The 17184-nt window shown below is 39.4% G+C and overlaps 1 long non-coding RNA gene across 1 annotated transcript in view; it reads right to left on the reverse strand.

Annotated features, from left to right (window-relative positions):
• Positions 1-1616: 1616 nt before the first annotated feature.
• LOC144287422 (uncharacterized) overlaps positions 1617-17184 on the reverse strand; it is a 54201-nt gene continuing 38633 nt past the window's right edge. Inside the window, exons 2-4 of the long non-coding RNA XR_013355228.1 lie at positions 7329-7481; positions 3343-3810; positions 1617-2124 (exon numbers count right to left, since the gene is read on the reverse strand). This is a non-coding gene — a long non-coding RNA (uncharacterized LOC144287422). The remainder of the gene's footprint in view (positions 2125-3342; positions 3811-7328; positions 7482-17184) is intronic.

Raw genomic sequence — 17184 nt, forward strand, 5'->3', positions numbered from 1 at the left:
TCAATCTCCATGACGGAATGAAGCTGCAGGGACCAGATTCAGGGCAGAGGTCGTAGGTGGAGGTCTGAATCCCCAACTAACCGACTGACCTGTGCTCTGTTGAAGGCAGAGGGGAACGAGGGCAGAGTCCTGCGGGAAATGAGACAATCAGGTCTTCATTTGAGGAACCTTGTTCATCATCATTTCTCCACTTTAATTCTATGTGTGTACTTTTATTGATCTTAGAAGCAAATTAGCATCTCCTGGACTTGCTGTGAGAATTTAGTATATTAATATGTGAGAATTAATGATTAAGCAAAGGGCTGGAATAGCTTTGGCCAAAACATAATGCAGAAAAGTATTTGGAAATGCTCACAAATGAGAGGATTCTCTAAATCCTTCCACTTAATTGTAATAACAATAAAAACAACAGCAAAGGCTCATTCTGTAATCCACATATAGTATGAAAAGAAGAAACTAATCTTGTCTTTACATTCCAAGACAATAGCAAGATAGATTTTTTTAGAGGATCTTTTCAGGACTCTCTCTTTAGAGTTTGCTATCCTTCTTCACGAGGTATTAACATACCTTATTGAACAAAAATATGTCAGAAGCACAAAAATAAATTTTCCTCCTTTTCCCCTGTGATGCTCATTTTTCTCCTGGACTAGGATGCATGCAGAGCAGTTGTGTGCACAGAGCAGTTTCCTAAAGCTTCCAACATGGTACACCAGGCTCATGGCCAGTGTGGGGTGGAGTGAACCTCAGGGCCACTCTGAGAGCAGGCAGTTGCTTTCTGAGATTCTGAGATGATGGAGCCCAGTAAAGGGAGGCAAATAACTTCTTTCCTCAAATGCTGTTCTTTTTAATTTATTTTTGTGATGGGGCTTACTTTAAGCAGAATTATCAAAGTGGTCTCTAAATAGTTTTTATTGGAACTCAATTAAAATTTAAGGGGCATCTGGGTGACTCAGCCAGTGAAGCATCTGCTTTCAGCTCAGGTCATGATCCTGTGGTCCCAGGATAGAGCCCTACATGGGGCTCCCTGCTCATCAGGAAGCCTGCTTCTCCCTCTCCCTCTGCTTGCTGCTTCCCCTGCTCGTGCTCCCTTTATATACTAAATAAATAAATAATACCTTTATTAAAAAAACAACAACAACAACATGAGGCAGAAAGCTCCAGGATCTAACTCATTTTTTTCAATTGGTGTTCCCAAGATATGTGTTGTTGAGTGATGAATGGCTGGGTGTGGGAAAGCTGTACAGAGGTGCACTGAGATGAAGGGCAATGTGCCTAAGAAAAGCAGATGGAGGAAGAGGTCAGGATCAGATCATGCTGGAAAGCAGGCTACTGTTCTGGAAAAAAGCATTTTTTTTTAAGAGAAAAAAAAATGCTAGTGTAAGGAACATCGTCAAACACAGGATATGACGCAACTTATACAGACTACAAATAAGATGTACAATGGGAGAATTACCCTTTTTTTTTTAATTGCTGTTTCAACACACTCTGATCGAAATGTGAATTGGGAAATAAAATGTAGATTCTAGAAATAGAAGGAGGAAAAGCATAATAATAAATTACCCTTATTTCTAAACATTGCCATCTGTTTTTTTTTTAATTGAAATTATATACACATGCGGTGTTTATTAAGAAATGAAAAAGAAAGTCTTCTCTGCATTCATGACATCAAGTTTTAGTCAATTGCGGATACAAAAATAAGATTTTTTAGGGGCACACCTGGGTGGCTCAGTGGTTGGGCAGCTGCCTTTGGCTCAGAGTATGATCCCTGGGTCCTAGGATCAAGTCCCGCAGTAGGTCCCTGCTTCTCCCTCTGCCTATCTCTCTGCGCCTCTTTCTCTGTGTGTCTTTCATGAATAAATAAGTAAAATCTATTAAAAAAAGATTTTTTAGAATACATATTTAATTGAAATAAATTACAGCGCATTAAACTCAAACCTTAAAATCTCTAGAAAGACGGACATCTGGGTTTTGGAATCAGTTCCTCTGCTGCTAGGCAAATCTGTCTTTTTGTGTCCCACCCATAAGTGTGGGTTAAGTTCTGTGGAAGGAAAAACAGCATGTGGGAGGCTACATGGAGTCCTTGTCTTCCTGGAGCCGGGTGTCGGAAGTCGGCCGAGAAAGGATCTGAAAAAAGAGGAGAAAACAGGCCAGGAGAAGGAAGGAGTATGAAAGCTCATGTTTTCCTGGGCCTCTGCTCCATGTTGAAAGCTGGAGCAACAGGAACCTTTAAAAATACAGGATCCTTCCTTCCTCCCCCAGTGGATTTTAATGAGGAGACACAACGCCTGAGCTATGGGAGCTCTTGTCCCTTTTGGGCCTCTCTCCCAGTCCCTGACAGAGCTGTCGTTGTGGGGACCTCCTCACCTATCAGAAAGCCCCCAGGGAGGCTCCCCAGGAGCATAGGGACTCTGAGGTACTGTGCTCAGAGTTAGGCCCCTTAGAAGCCCTACGTTCTGTGTCAAGACAAGGGGCCCCAGGAAGCCAGTGGAGCATTTCACTAATTTCTTCTGGGTTAATCCATAAGTTCCAGAAGAAAAGCACTGACCAGCTGCTGAGCTCTGTCTGTGCACTGCTCTAAGCCGGCTCAAGTGCAGCCCGCTCTGTGGCACTCCGTTCCAGAACATGTCCAGGCTGTGGGCCCCAGACCCAGCCCACACCTGAGCCCAGGCGCCTTGCCTCTGCAGGCCCAGGATGTGAGCTCCCTGACAGAAACAGATGGTGGGGTTTCAAGCCGTCGCTTCCAGCAGAAGGTAGATGTGCAAGCAAGTGAGGAAGAGAGCCCAGAGGGAAGCAGCAGGGTGGGAGAGGGGCCATTTGTGCTCCAAATGGAATATGAGAGAAAACAGGCTCACACTGGAAGTTTTCTGTGGATCAGCTCAGAGGAAAAGACCATAATTAGAGAAGATACTTTGCCACCTTTTCGGCCCAAAAGGATAACCACAGCCCGGTTTTCTCTCTGAGCTGTGTCCCTTTTAAAGCCACTAGGTATCAGGGTCATCGCCATGGAAGACCAGAGAGATTCAACTACTAAATCTGGAGGCTATCATCTCTCCCAGAAAGTTCTTTGCACCACCTGGCAGCACAGTACAAGGCATACAAACCTATCTGATAATGACATGGGTAAACCAAATGGGAGGTGGTATCCTCATGCCTTAGCTGTGAAGACTGGCCACAGAGTATTTTTCTTTTATTTAAAAATTAGCTTAGAGAAAAACCAGAAATAGTGCCTAATGTTTACTTCAATAGAAAAAGCAGAATCTGAAGAAGAGGTAGGGAAATGAAGTGATTTGAATATATTACCCACAAAAACTGCAATACCGTGTGATATAACCAAATACTCACTTTGAATATATAAGGACATGTTTAATGCTATTCTTGTGCTTGGAGACATCTACCCAAGCACTCAAACTCATCCACATGCTTTCCAAGGACATGGCAGGTGTGTTCCCTTTGATGGACAGCTCCATTGGCTGCAAAATCTTCCCCTTAAAAGTATTCCAGAAGTTAGATCCCAGGATGGACTGCAGGTCCTAAAGTGAATTTTGTAATCAATTGCTGAAATTCAAATCTCCAGGAATATCAACCAGAAAGTTCTTTCCAGGATTATCAGTACAAGACAAAGTCCATGCAAAGTCTAAGAGCTATTTGATAAGGACAGCAGAGTCCCTGAAAAGAGCTGTTCCTGGTGAGGGTCTTTCTTCCATTTGTTGGAGAAGCTCATGTAGCCCTGTTTGTAACCAGAAACGAAGAAGGCAAAGCACTCAAGCAACCAGGAACTGGCAAATGCACGTTTGCAATTATAAGTCGACACTGAAAAAAAAAAAGAAAAAAAGAAAAAAGAAAAAAAAAGATACCCTGGTGGGACACAGAGGTGGCTTTATTTCAATAGATTCATTCCTGATGTGCAACGTGTTCTCAAAAAGAGCAAAGAAACAAGGGTATAACATAGTGCTAAAAACGAATAGGAGGATCATAAATACATAGTTGACAAGAGTGATAAAGTCTCCTAATCCTACTGCTCATTATTTATGTTTGTTTGTTTTGTTTGTTTAAGAGAGGGAAGGGGAGAGGCAGAGGGAGAGGAGAGAGAGAATCCCAAGCAGACTCTCCCACTGAGCACTAAGCACTAAGTCCAACTCTAGACTCTGGGCTCGATCTCATGACCCTGAGTCAAAATTGAGAGTGGGCCACTTCACAGACTGAGCCCCCAGGCACCTCTACCACTCATCATTTAATCTTAACAACACCAAGAGAGGGGGAAAAGCCCAATTTACACAAGCAGAAATATCCAGGCATCTTTTCTTCATCTCCCTGACAGTAGCCCCCAGACAGGATCAGGCCATAAACTGTCCTCTGGTGTTAGCAGCAACTACTCTAGAATGGATACTTATGTGTTTTCAAGGCCACATATTGAGAGCAACTTCTCCTACCCTCTCTTCCTGATCTGTTCTTCCGACATGCCACACACAGTCCCCACTCAGGACCTTTGCACACGCTATTACTCTAGATGGAAGACTCTCCAAACATCTTGCTTACTCAATACAATCCTCATCCAATACTCATTCAATACAATCTTAACTGTTCCTCATGCCCCCCACCAAAACCCATTTCTCTGTTATCATTTTATTATTCTCCAGATATTTTTTTCCACCTGGCAGACTATGTATTTGTTCATTTGTTTATCATGTTTCTCTAACCACTAAAATGTAAGCTCCATGAGGGATGCCTTTCTCTTCAGTGCTGAGTTTCCAGTTCCTGGAATACCCTCTTGCACATAGTAGGTGCTCAATAAATATTGGCTGAATAATTGCATGAAGCTATCATAGTTGAAGTTCCACTGAACTTAGAGTTTTCTGCCCCTCTCCACACAACTGGGAAAGTGGCCATGGCTTTAGAGCACAGATCTGACCGTTGTCACTTCCTTATTTTCAAACTTTGCATAGCAAACAGAGAAATGAATAATTTAGAAGGCTCCTCACATAAGATAGATCCTAAATCTATCTTACAGGGCACCTGGGACCTACCCCCTGGACATTTCTGCAGACTTGTTTTGTCACTACTCTATCATGTACTAGAAGCGTGAATTTTGGAATGAAATTACTGGGGTCAGACTTTGGCTTTATCACTTACTGCCTGTGTGTCCACAGCATTTTCGTGATTGTTTCATTTGCAAAATGATGATAATAATTGTACTCACCTTATAAATTGTGTTTTGAGAAAGTTAAGAGGACAGGGCACCTGGCTGGCAACAGTGGGTTCAGGGTCTGACTCTTAATTTGCTCTGTGTCTTGAGAGAGCATTGGGTTGTAAGCATTTGCCAAAATTCAGAGAATGTACACTTTTCATTAGGTGTAAATCTTACACCAAAAGAATATAAGTAAGTATTCAAAGTCATGATGCACTGCATAGGTATTTAGGAAGAATTATACTATCTGCAAGGTACTTTGAAATACACCAGGAACATATGATGATTAATTGCTGGATACAGGAATGGAAAAATGGGTAGGACACGTGATAAAGAAACTTTAGTTCATTGTTAATGCTAGAATCCAGGTGGCAAATATATGGATGTTTGTGTAGAAAAGCCTTCCATTTTTCTGTATTGTAACATTTTCACAATAAATCTCAAGGAAAAAAAATACAAAAGCTATCTGGCAAAAAAATACTAATTTAGATTATCTTTAGGTAAAAAGATTTCACACTTGTCTGTTTCCTGTGAAAATAAACCCAAGCAAGTTTCCTCTAGTTCTTTGAAAGTCCGTATTATATATACTGCCTGACAATTATTGACAAATTTACCCACACTAGCTCTAACCGTATTTTTAATTGACCATTTTTATAGAACAAAAGTTAAATGAGCCCAGTCTTTTGCAATTAATTTTTATAGCATCATTGATTAGATTTCCCCAAATAATTTATTTCTCACTTCATACACTAGAAGGTAATCCCATTAAATATAGTAGTGTAACATTTTAAACCAGACTGCCTTGGCTTCCCATTGAAAGATTTACATAGGTCTGAAACAAGAGCTATTTCTGCCTAATGATCTGTATGTAAAAGCAACAGAAATATAGGAGATAGGAATAATCAATCTATAATATGTTATATATTTCCTTAGAGTTGTCCAAGTAATCAAAGATTTCCTATTGATGGTGATTATACATTGCTGTGACTCCAGTTAACTAAACACCCAAAATATATGTTTCTCTTCAATTTAACATTACCTCTGCACAGATGGGATAGTAAACCATTTGGTGTGGGCCATTCAAATATATAGCCTAATTATCTAATTCAACCAGTAAATAAAATAAAGCAATCATCTACAGCCTATAGGGCACCAATAGCCTCTCTGGGAAGTTATAGAGGCATAGACAGAGCCCTTAACCTTGGAGGGTTTTCTATCAATGACAGTTAAGGAAGTCATACAAATAGAGGGAAATGAAGACCCTGCTCTTAGGAACTCTCTGCCTTGCTGAGGGGCAATGCAAAGATAAAGTGAGAAAATAAACACAACATGGTGTCATGAGAAAATACACATATAAAGATGAAGTAGTCTAAAGTATCTCTCCTTCAGGAGGCCAAATGCAAGCTACAAAAAAAATTTCAGATTGTTAATGAATACTTTAAAAATCAGTAACTTTGGGGCACCTGGTGGCTCAGTGGTTGAGCATCTGCCTTCAGCTCAGGTCGTGATCCCAGGGTGCTGGGGCATCCACAGGGAGCCTGCCTTTCCTTCTTCCTATCTCTGCCTCTCTCTCTGCGTCTCTCATGAATAAATAAATAAAATCTTTAAAAAAAAATAAAAATAAAGATCAATAACTTCAGTGTAGTACCTTAATATTGAATTTAGAGAAAGGAAAATGAACAAATATTTTCTAATGTTACGCACAATAATGGCTAACATTTATGGAATATGTTTTAAGGTAGTCTGTTACTTTTCTAGTAGTAGTAGAGAAATTCTCATAATTTTATGAAGTAGATGATCTTTTCCCCATATTACACTGATAAGAAAACTGAGAGGTTCGGATTAGGTCAACTGCCCAAATCTAACGTGACTAATAAGAGAGAGGGTGGCACTGGTGGATATGTGGCTCCCTGGTCTGTGGGCTGAGCCCTTCTGTTCCACTGGAATGAGCCATACCTGGTGCAGAAATGAGTCTTTAGGTCAGGATTGGGTTAAATAATTCATTTTTCCAGATATTATGTGTTCTATAATGTCTCTGAGTCATTTAGACTAGAATCAAAGAATTTTAGCTCTTGTGATGTATAAGAAAAACTGAGAACAAAAGTATTTTGGAGAATCTTTAAAAAATGTAAGCTAGGTGTACCTGGGTGGCTCAGTCTGTGAAGCGACTGCCTTCTTCTCAGGTCATGATCCCGGAGTCCTGGGATGGAGCCCCACATCGGGCTCCCTGATCAGCGGAGAGCCTGCTTCTCCCTCTCCCTCTGCTGCTCCCTCTGCTTGTGTTTTCTCTCTCTCTCTGTCAAATAAATAAATGAAATCTTAATAAAATAAAATAAATAAAATAATATAAAATAAAATAAAATAAAATAAAATAAAATAAAATAAAAGTGTAAACTAAACTAAACTTTTTCCAGCAAGCTGGCTCACATTTAATTTAGAAATCAGGCAGGGGCATGAGGGATGATCCCCAAGCATTAGCCATATTCTCCCCTCCATATAAATAACAATTAGCTTTTACTGAGTGCTTACTGTGTACCAGGCACTGTTGTAGCCCTTATACATATCGGGTAACACTCCACATTGTAGAGTTAAGGAACCTGGGGCATAAGTACTTAGGGGAATCGCTCAAGGTCATTCCACTGGCAGAGCTGGGTTCACACCCCAATACTGTCTATCACGGAGGCCAGTCACATTCCTGTTGACTCAGATGCACTGCCTTGTCCCCAAAATGCACAGTATGCACTTTCAACCTTGCCAATTCCTCTGTGTGGGGGCAGAATTTTCCAGCGTGATATACCTATTAACCAGCTCTGACTTCATTTTCCATTCTTAAGTCTCCCAGGTCTGTATTTCTACAGTGATTATTTACCTCTCCCTTCTTCAGGGTTCTGAATGAAATGGAAGAAAGAAGGGTATGTCTCTATATTGTCTGCATCTCTGTCTGTGTCTACATATCTACGTATCTCCATGTGCCAAACATATCCTTGCTCTTTTCCTGTCTGGAAGATTCACTGTGGGAGGTTGGCCTCAGTTGCAGACATTCAAAAGTGACAAGTTTTTGAGATGGAACAATGTATACAATGGGTGTTTTATCCCTGACAATAGCAATTAAAATCTCCTAGACATCTCTTTCTATATACCGAGGTACATAAATATATAGCTATATGCCTATGCACTGAGACATACTATGCATACATACAGAAAAGGTGTGTAAACATATGTCTATGTACCTATCTACATACATGTGCATGTGTTTAGGTGGATAGATAGATAGATAGATAGATGATAGCTAATAAGTAGATGATACAGGTATTTTCAAGAGTGAGTAGGGGAAGTTGAATGCTCACTTCCTATAATGAACCATTTTTTCTTTTAAATTAACTGCTTTTTATCTTAGCCTTTGGTAGTGTAGAAATGTATTCATTGCTTGTTTGGCTTAGGTAGTTTCAAACTTGGGGGAACCTCCTTCATGGTCACAAGCTATGGGCTGTCTTCTGGGTGGCCATCTTGCTCTGTTTATTCCAAAAGGAGCCTTCTCCAAGTGAGTGATATAAGCCAAATCTCAAGTCTTTTTTTTTTTTTTTTCCTTTTAGATTTTACTTTTTATCTGAAAGAGAGAGAGAGAGCACGAGTTGGAGGTACAGACAGAGGGACAAGCAGATTTTCCTACTAAGCAGGGTGCCTGATGTGAGGCTCGATTCTAGGACCTTGAGATCATGACCTGAGCTGAAGCCAGGAGCTTAACCAACTAAGCACTCAGGTGCCCCCAAACTTCAACTTTTAATGACCTTTAAACCCACCACCCAAGGGTGCTTCTGAGTAGCATTCTTGCGTTAGGAAAACTGGACCATACTTCTTCATAATTCTAACTCAAAAGCATTGTGTGTACCTATGTACAAAAATAAGAAGTAGCATATGATTTTTAAAACTCTGCACTTGAACTATATATAATATATGTTATATATAACTATATATATTCTCTATATAGTTAAACCATAAAGTTCTATATTTAGTAACTTAATAAAAATACCTTAATTTTATCTTTATTTTTTTGTGGATAAAGAGGCCCAAAGCAAATAGATCTTTAAAATCTTCAGAAATAAATCACATGAAAATAATTATAATCTATAATTCATAGCTTTGTTTTTCACAAAGGTAATAAGTTAAACATTCTCCTTGGAGGTTTCTTTATTGTGCAAAATGCTACTAATTAATTAGAACTGTTCTTTCTACAACTTCTTGACATGCCAAGCAAGGATATTTACGTTTCCAAAGAGAAATGGAAACAGTTGCAGGGTTTGAAGAAGGACTAGGGATCATCAGCCTGAAATTAGACATTGATTATGTTATCTTCCCAGCCTTGATTCCTTCAAGATTTTCTTCTAGGAAGCAATGGTCAGCTGGAGGAAAGGAAAGCAATATGTAGCCGCACACATTTGCAACTTGGTCTGAATATCACAATGAGGAAAGAAATGATGGGCTAGCTGGTGGCCAAAGTGTTCTCAGTAATAGTGTTTCACTGTGTCTCCTCTTCACAACTCCAACTCTTAGCAGCATAACTTGAGCCTTTGTTCTATGCACAAACATCCCCAATTCCACTCAGATTGTCCTGTGGTCATTAGGAAGCCAACACTGTGCAGACCCTTCACACCTACATCCTCCCTGTGTCTCCAACTGTCTTGCAAAGAGAAGTATGCCTTCCTAAAAGTAGCCATTCAACATATTTTATCTCTACCAATGCGATACAACACGCAAATATTTTTATGGCCACAGGCACACACAGAGAAGACTGTTACAAAGAGCATTTCCAAGACAGTGCTTAAAATATTTTGTTTATCCCATTTGAGTACCAAAAGAAAAAGAAAATCCCTCCTGTTTGGATCTCAGTTCCCTTCATAAGACCTATGCTGTTGAACAGTGCCCCTGGTCAATAAAAAATCTAAGTAGTGATGATAGCTGACTTTCCTTCCAGAGGTTGACCCTTACGTTTCACAAGTATTTATCTTCATGGCTCACTTAGGAACACCCTCCCTTACCTCACATGTCAGTCCCTGTAGATAGAAACCTTAGATCATAACAATGAGAGCAGAAAATCCCGAACCCCTCACATCTCCCGGACTCTTCGAAGCGTCCACTCAAAGAAAAAGGAAAGCATAGTGGACACTGCTCAAAAGTTGGTGCGTGCTGCATGTGGGGTCTTGGCGACCCTCTGAGTGAGACGCACAGGTGAGATGGTCAACACTTCTGCCGTTGGATGTCACCTCTTCATGGCACTCTGTGTGCTAAAAAAAGGAAGGTGCTCAAGCTGGAATATGCATCAATTTTCCTATGCATCAGTCTTCCAAGAGATGCTAAAATTTGAAAGACTGATTGAAAAAATGCTATTTAGGCAACTTCAAGAGGAAAGAGAAAGAATTCGTTTTTCAGGGTCGTGACCAGGAGAAGACTAATGTCAAGAGTCAGGGAGGAGCTCTACCAGGTGTCTACTAAATCTCTCTTTTCTTCAATTTAAATAATGAGGTGACAGGTGCATTTGCATTAAACATATTTATTTGTGGGTAACATATTCGAACTAGTTCATCACTTTTAATTTAGGTTTAATTGAATGTTTATAGATATTCAGGGTTGCTAATGTGATTAACGTTTTTATATATTTCCTAACCTAATTTACTTGAATACGTGTTCAATGTATATTTTCGACATTGATCATGCTGGGCTTAATTTCCAGATTTTCATCTACATTTTCATGCCAAATGAACTCCCAGTTTCAATTCAGCCTACAACCATACTTTTATTCTATATCTTAGGCTCTCTAAATACATTTTGCAATCAAAGCCCAGATGTATTCTTTAAAAAAATCTGTAATTTGACATGTGACTGAACTTCTTGAAATGAAAACATTTTGTTATTTCAGAAACTCAGTGGGTTCGATTTTTTTCCTTAAATGTAGGCATCCTTATAATAAAGATGATTTTAAAAATCAAAAGAGAATTTGTTTTTTATGCATATTGCCCTAGAATTGCTGAAGGGGAACAACCTCACCAAGAATTTTTTTTTTTTTTTAATGAAATTGAAAATAAAAGGTAACAGTTTCACCTAACAGACTGGCAAAAATTGAAACAGAAGCCCAAGCCTAGCACCGGCCAGGGCAGCAGTCTATAACCTGGCTGATGGAATTGCAAACTGCCATGTCACTCACTACTGTAGGAAAAGTCTTTAAAATATGCATACCCTCTAATACAGTAGTTTTACTTTTAGGAATCTAACCTATGGAGATAACCAGAAATGTTGGAAAGCTATATGTACGAGGACATTCCTGCCCACTCATTTATAGTAGATAAAGGTAATAAACAACATAAATATTTAGACAAAATATTTAAGGAAGTACTCATAAAAAGACACTGGTAGCCATTTAAAGTAAAGGTAGAGAGAAGTACTTGGTAGCATGGAAAGACACGATATACCACTAACCAAAGGAGTAGGCTACCGATAGCATAATGCCAATTTTTACTAACTTGCATGTAGTATCTTAAATGCAGGGAACAAAGATAAGATTAGATATATCCCGAAATGTTAGCATCACTTATATTTGACTTGTGAGACAATGGGAGATTTAATTTGGTTTGTCTTTGTTATTATTATTGTTGCCTTTTGTTTTTATTTATTTTTATAGTTTCTTCAGAGAACATCTGCTATTTTCATAGAATGAAGAGAGTTAAGTAGCCTTTGATTGGAACAATGCTTAATAGAAATGACATTTTCCTTCTATTTTTTCTTTATTGTGTTTAAGAGAGGCAAGAGGAGGCCCTCCCATCCGTGTCGCCTCTACCCGCCCTCCCTGTCCAGAGGTGTTAGTGGATCCGCTGGGTCACAGCCCATGACCCTTTGGATCATGAGCGAGGCTGCTGCACATCCAAACACCACACTCATAAATGGGGTATCTTTTTTGGCTTTTTCTTGCTTCTCTTTGGCCAAAATGGCTCACTGAACTGAGTGTCCCTCCCAAGCCAAAGTCTGGCTTGCTGTCTCTCTCTGTCTTTACATTCAGTTGTTTGGGTTTGGATTCTTTCCACAGCTTCCCCCTTCCCCCAGAATAAGTCAGCTTTGAGGAGAAGAGTGAGAGTCCAAAACTGGATTTGGGCTCCCTGCAGTGAGGAGGACACTGAGACTTGAAGTTAGGCTGCCTACTCCAGTCTTGTTTGCCAAAGCACTCTGCAGATTTCCTGCACAAGTCCCTCCAACACAAGGTTGTGTGTCCAGTCTTATTTTTCTCCTATTCTTACTTATGCCTGAAACTCCCTGGGAGCCTCCTAAGCCAGGGACACTAGGATTTGAAGTGAGAATCAGGCATTCCTCAGTCCCCTAAGCAAACACCACTCATTAATTTAAAGATTTTTGCCCCATCCAGGCCTCACATCAGGGGCCTTTGATCTGAGGTGTCCTGTAGGCTCTGCTCCTCGAATGGCCCTGAGCTTGGTTTAATGCTCTGCTGCTGCCATCTTGAATTGTTGAGGGATATTTCAACAAAAGGCACCCGGCCTGCCAAATTGTGTAGCTGGTTATACCCTAGCCTCAAGCACTGAAAGTTCTTTCTGATAAAATATGTGGCAAAGTCAAAATTCACAAATAGATAAATTTGCTTCGTGTACTGGGGAAAAGAACATAGGAGCACCTCTTTTCTTTTGGATTGCCCGTTAATACAAAGAACTGTAAGAACTGTCTCTCTTTCCCAGCAAGCCTTCTGAGCCCTTCTTTTTTTTTTTTTTTGCACCTAACTGTAGATTTGTATTTGAGAATTACTTTCAGAGCTGAAGTAAAACCCCTGGGCTTTCTGCAGTGTTATCGGAAGAATGGACAGGAAAGGTCACTAAACTATGGAAAATTATAGATAATCTGTGACCTCAAGATTTCAGCTCTGTAAGTATTTTCACTTAATCATGACAGGCTGACTAATCTTTGGGGGGTTCTAAACTTATGTCGAGATTAAATTCATATGTAAATAGAAGAGCAAGCCTTGTCTGATGAGCCCAGCGAGGCTCTCTTGGATCTTAATCAGTCATTGGCTGGCGGGCAGGTCAGTTAGTAAATCAAATTATGACATCATAGAATGTTCCCAGTATTGATTCTTTGTCGTGCCATCTCTAAGAAAAATAACATCACTCTCATCCTTCCCCAGGATTTAGTTGAGAGGCCTGTGCTCATGGCCTTTCTAATCAATGTCAAATTTCCTTTGGGGCAAGGTCAGGAATAGCCGTTTTAGCTGAAACAATAACTAGAGATCACAATGGAATTATTTCTATCCATAGCCAGCATGAAGTTATGTTTACTGTGTCTCTTTTAATCCAGTGCGCTGCCAACAAATTTATATTAAATGCATGTAATATTCCAATCTGTTTAAAAGATTTGGTAGAAAATGAAAGAATAGAGTGTATTATGAATAACTGTCTGTTGAGAGGCTCCAGGGACACCCTGTACTCGTTTTAAATTCATCATATTAAAACAGATATGGTTCTCCTATGCCAATACCCTTTCCAATTTGTTTACAGCAAAATGGGTCAACGGACCATTAATTCAGTTGCAAAACTGTCATCTCTCGCTTTAGGTTTTGTACAACTAATGAGACTTCACTGGTATTTGCTCACACAGTCTTCTGCACTTCAACGTTAACGATTTCTATTGACAAGGTTATTGGATTCAAAGTGAAATGTTTACACTGAAAGGGGAAACAAGCGTCAAATATGAAGCTCAAATAGATACTCCAAGCTGGAGAAGCTTATCATGGCTAAACCTGCTACTGTTTATTCCCTCTAATGAAAAGCAAGAACAACAGGAGACATGGGGATGAATGTAATGAAGAGAAACAATACCAGGATTCTGAGAGGTTAATCCAGGCACAACAGAGTTAATCTGGGAGACGCCCGGGGAGGTGTAGGGCTAAAGACTTAGACAAAACTTGCTACTTTTTGATCCGGTTGTACCCAATGAATGACTCTATTTGCAAAGAAGATTTTGGATTTTCAAACCAGTGGGGCAGAAGTTACATCCTTCATTTGTCTTGTGAAACACACTTGGGTACTTATTTCCCGAATAAATGATGTCAAACATCTTAATTTTCTTCTTGAACAGCAAAACAAAAGGACCGTGACAATACAGATACTTAAGAAGACACAGAGTTTGACTCAAGACCAAAAAGTCTCTGAGAGCCAAACCATGTATCCAACAGATGCTACAATAATATTATTTTGTAAGATGGGATAAAATGTCATTTTATTTAATGTTCCAAGGTTGAAAAGATAAAATGTACACGTTTGATGAATGATCACTTAAAGTGCTTTGAAATAATCATTTATTTCAAACTGCATAGTCTACATTATTATAGCTGACAAAAGGGTTAAATTTAAGAGTACGGCTCTGCTTTGCACATGAGTGGAAAAGCTCTGGCTTGAAAAGCTGAACTTTCAAACTATGAGTGAATTAAACTCACTTAGGATTTTCCTAAGTAAAAAACCAACCATAACCTGGAGGTGGGGGGGGTTATTTGAGTCAAATTAATATTTCTGAGAACTAACCATGTTTTTTGAATTCAATAGCATATCTTCAACATATCATTAAACACTCACATGAAAATCCCCAGAGATTAGAGCAAAGACTACAACACATAAACTGTCCACAATTACACCACACTCCACATTTGAATGAATGGGAAAATCTGAAAACAGAGTAATAAGAACCAAATAAAGGCAATATCACAGACTTTTTGGAGAATGGGTAGATGGACATGGGGGTATGCTACTGTCAGAACATTAAATTGGTCTTGCCCTAAATCCAAGTGAATGTTTCCACAGTTGTGTAAGAGAAAGGTTTTATCTTAATGGCAATTTTCTGTTCACTTTCCTAATTTGAAATGTTATCATGGAAACATATTTTAAGTGAAATGTTTTATATCAAACTATAAAACAATCTTCTTACAAAAGATTCTTAAATTTACACAGTTTTAAAAAGTATATTTTAACCTAAAGAGGTAATATAAAAATCATGCTGAAGTGTAAGTGCTACTTGAAAATGTATTTACCATTGTTATTTCTTATTGTTTAATAAAATGAGCTTCAAAGCAAATAAGACATCTTCATCTCTCAAGGATGTATCATTTTTTTTACATTTATAAATGCATCAGAAAAATAAATATGTTTATAAGAGATTCTTTTTGAATTGCATTAGTGAGGTTATATTTGATCTCATTATTCAAACCATTTTCATTTTCCAGGATATTATTTTTATATTGGTTAAGTAGAAATGAACACAACTTATATAAAGCAACAGTAAAAATGCTTTCTCATGCACATGTTTTGTTTAATTCTGAACTGTTTTGTGTAATCCTCTTTTTAAAAATAATTTATAATGTTATATGCTTAACTTTGTCAAGATCACTCAAAAGTTTCTAGGTAACAACATCACTAAAATAAACCAAATAGATTAAAAGATAAAACTGAATCCTTAGTTATTGTAGTTAGCACAACTTGCCTCCTGGAACATATAAAGGAGGCCCTCAACAATGGGCATTATTTCATCCAAAGAATAAAGAGAAACCATGATATTGTCTGAATTTGCAGAAAAAAAAAATGCTTCCCCCACTTCCCCCCAAGGACAGAACAAGGACTGATGTTGGAAATTGCAATTACAAGTAGACTTCAGGTCAATATAAACTGAGACATTTAGAAAATTTTAGGTGCTCAACAGTCAAAATGGCTGCTTTGATTTGTGGTAGGCTTCATATCACAGGATATTTATTTAAGAGAAAATAAGAAAACAAGAAAAAACACCTTTCTGTAAAAGGAAGTCTTTATGGTCAGGTGGTGGAACTAAAGAGCCCATAAAGTCTGTCTCAGTGTAATATGTTACATTCTGCAAACATCACAAGCGAGTCAGGAGGCTATCACATCAGGTGTGTGGACATATGTTTACCTGGGACTTCTGTGGAAAACAGAGCAAAGCCCATTTGGGGCTGCCTTTGGAAAATCATGGTGAGACCCATCCAAACTGACTCTAGAGAAACTGATTCAAGGTTATCATCATCTAAGACATAAAGAATCTCAATGCTTCTGAAATGTTGACCCTTTTTCCTGCCTCATTATCACTCCTTATAGCACAAGGTGTGAGCAAACAACCCTCATCTGGGTGCTTCCTCACCCACCAGTTTGTGAGATGGATGGATAGATATCTATGATTGTGTCTTTGTGGACATTCTGTTCCCCGGAAAGAATTCCAGAAAAGATGACAGGCAGGGGAGCTGAAATGGATGGAGAAATAGGAAGAAAACCCACAGAGGTTGTTGGGAGAAAATAATCTCTGAGATTGGAACGGGGAAAAGAGAGAGTTTTTTATTGGGGCATTTTCCCCCTCAATTAATAGTGGATACAAATAATGTCCCCCCCTCCCCGCCCCTCGGATGCCTTTCCTTACCTTCCAGATCTGACTGAGGCTCTGCTATGTGGTCCCCACCTCCTGTAATTCTTGCTTACCTGTTACTTGTGCCCCTGGGTAGGAAGTGACCATCTGAACATCTGCATCCTACAGAAGTGAGCTCAGTGAGCAAGGGGGGATCACTTTCTATTACAGAGCCAATGTCTCCCCCATGCTCACCAGGGATCTTGCACAGGGAGCCCCACTACACCTTCAAGACAGCTAAGTAGCAGTATTTGTGGTGCCCGACAGGGCATAGCAGCACACTCAGATTTTGGCCTTTGGAGCCAGAGGGGCCTGCGTTGTAGTCCTGGTTTCTGTCACCATTTGCTGTTGGACTTAGGGAAGTCGGTTACCTCTGTATGCCTCCAATTCGTCCTCTGTAAAGAGAGGATTCAGGCAGTGCATACCTCCTAGGAGCACCAAATAATCAGTGAGTATCAGGCACTTGGAACAGTGCCAGGCACGGAGTGGATGGATCTGACTCTTAAACACTCTGCGAAGATGCCCTAAATTATAAGATATAAAAAGATTTTCTT

This window comes from Canis aureus, chromosome 17, assembly GCF_053574225.1.
Source record: "Canis aureus isolate CA01 chromosome 17, VMU_Caureus_v.1.0, whole genome shotgun sequence".
NCBI classification, from domain to species: Eukaryota; Metazoa; Chordata; class Mammalia; order Carnivora; family Canidae; genus Canis; species Canis aureus.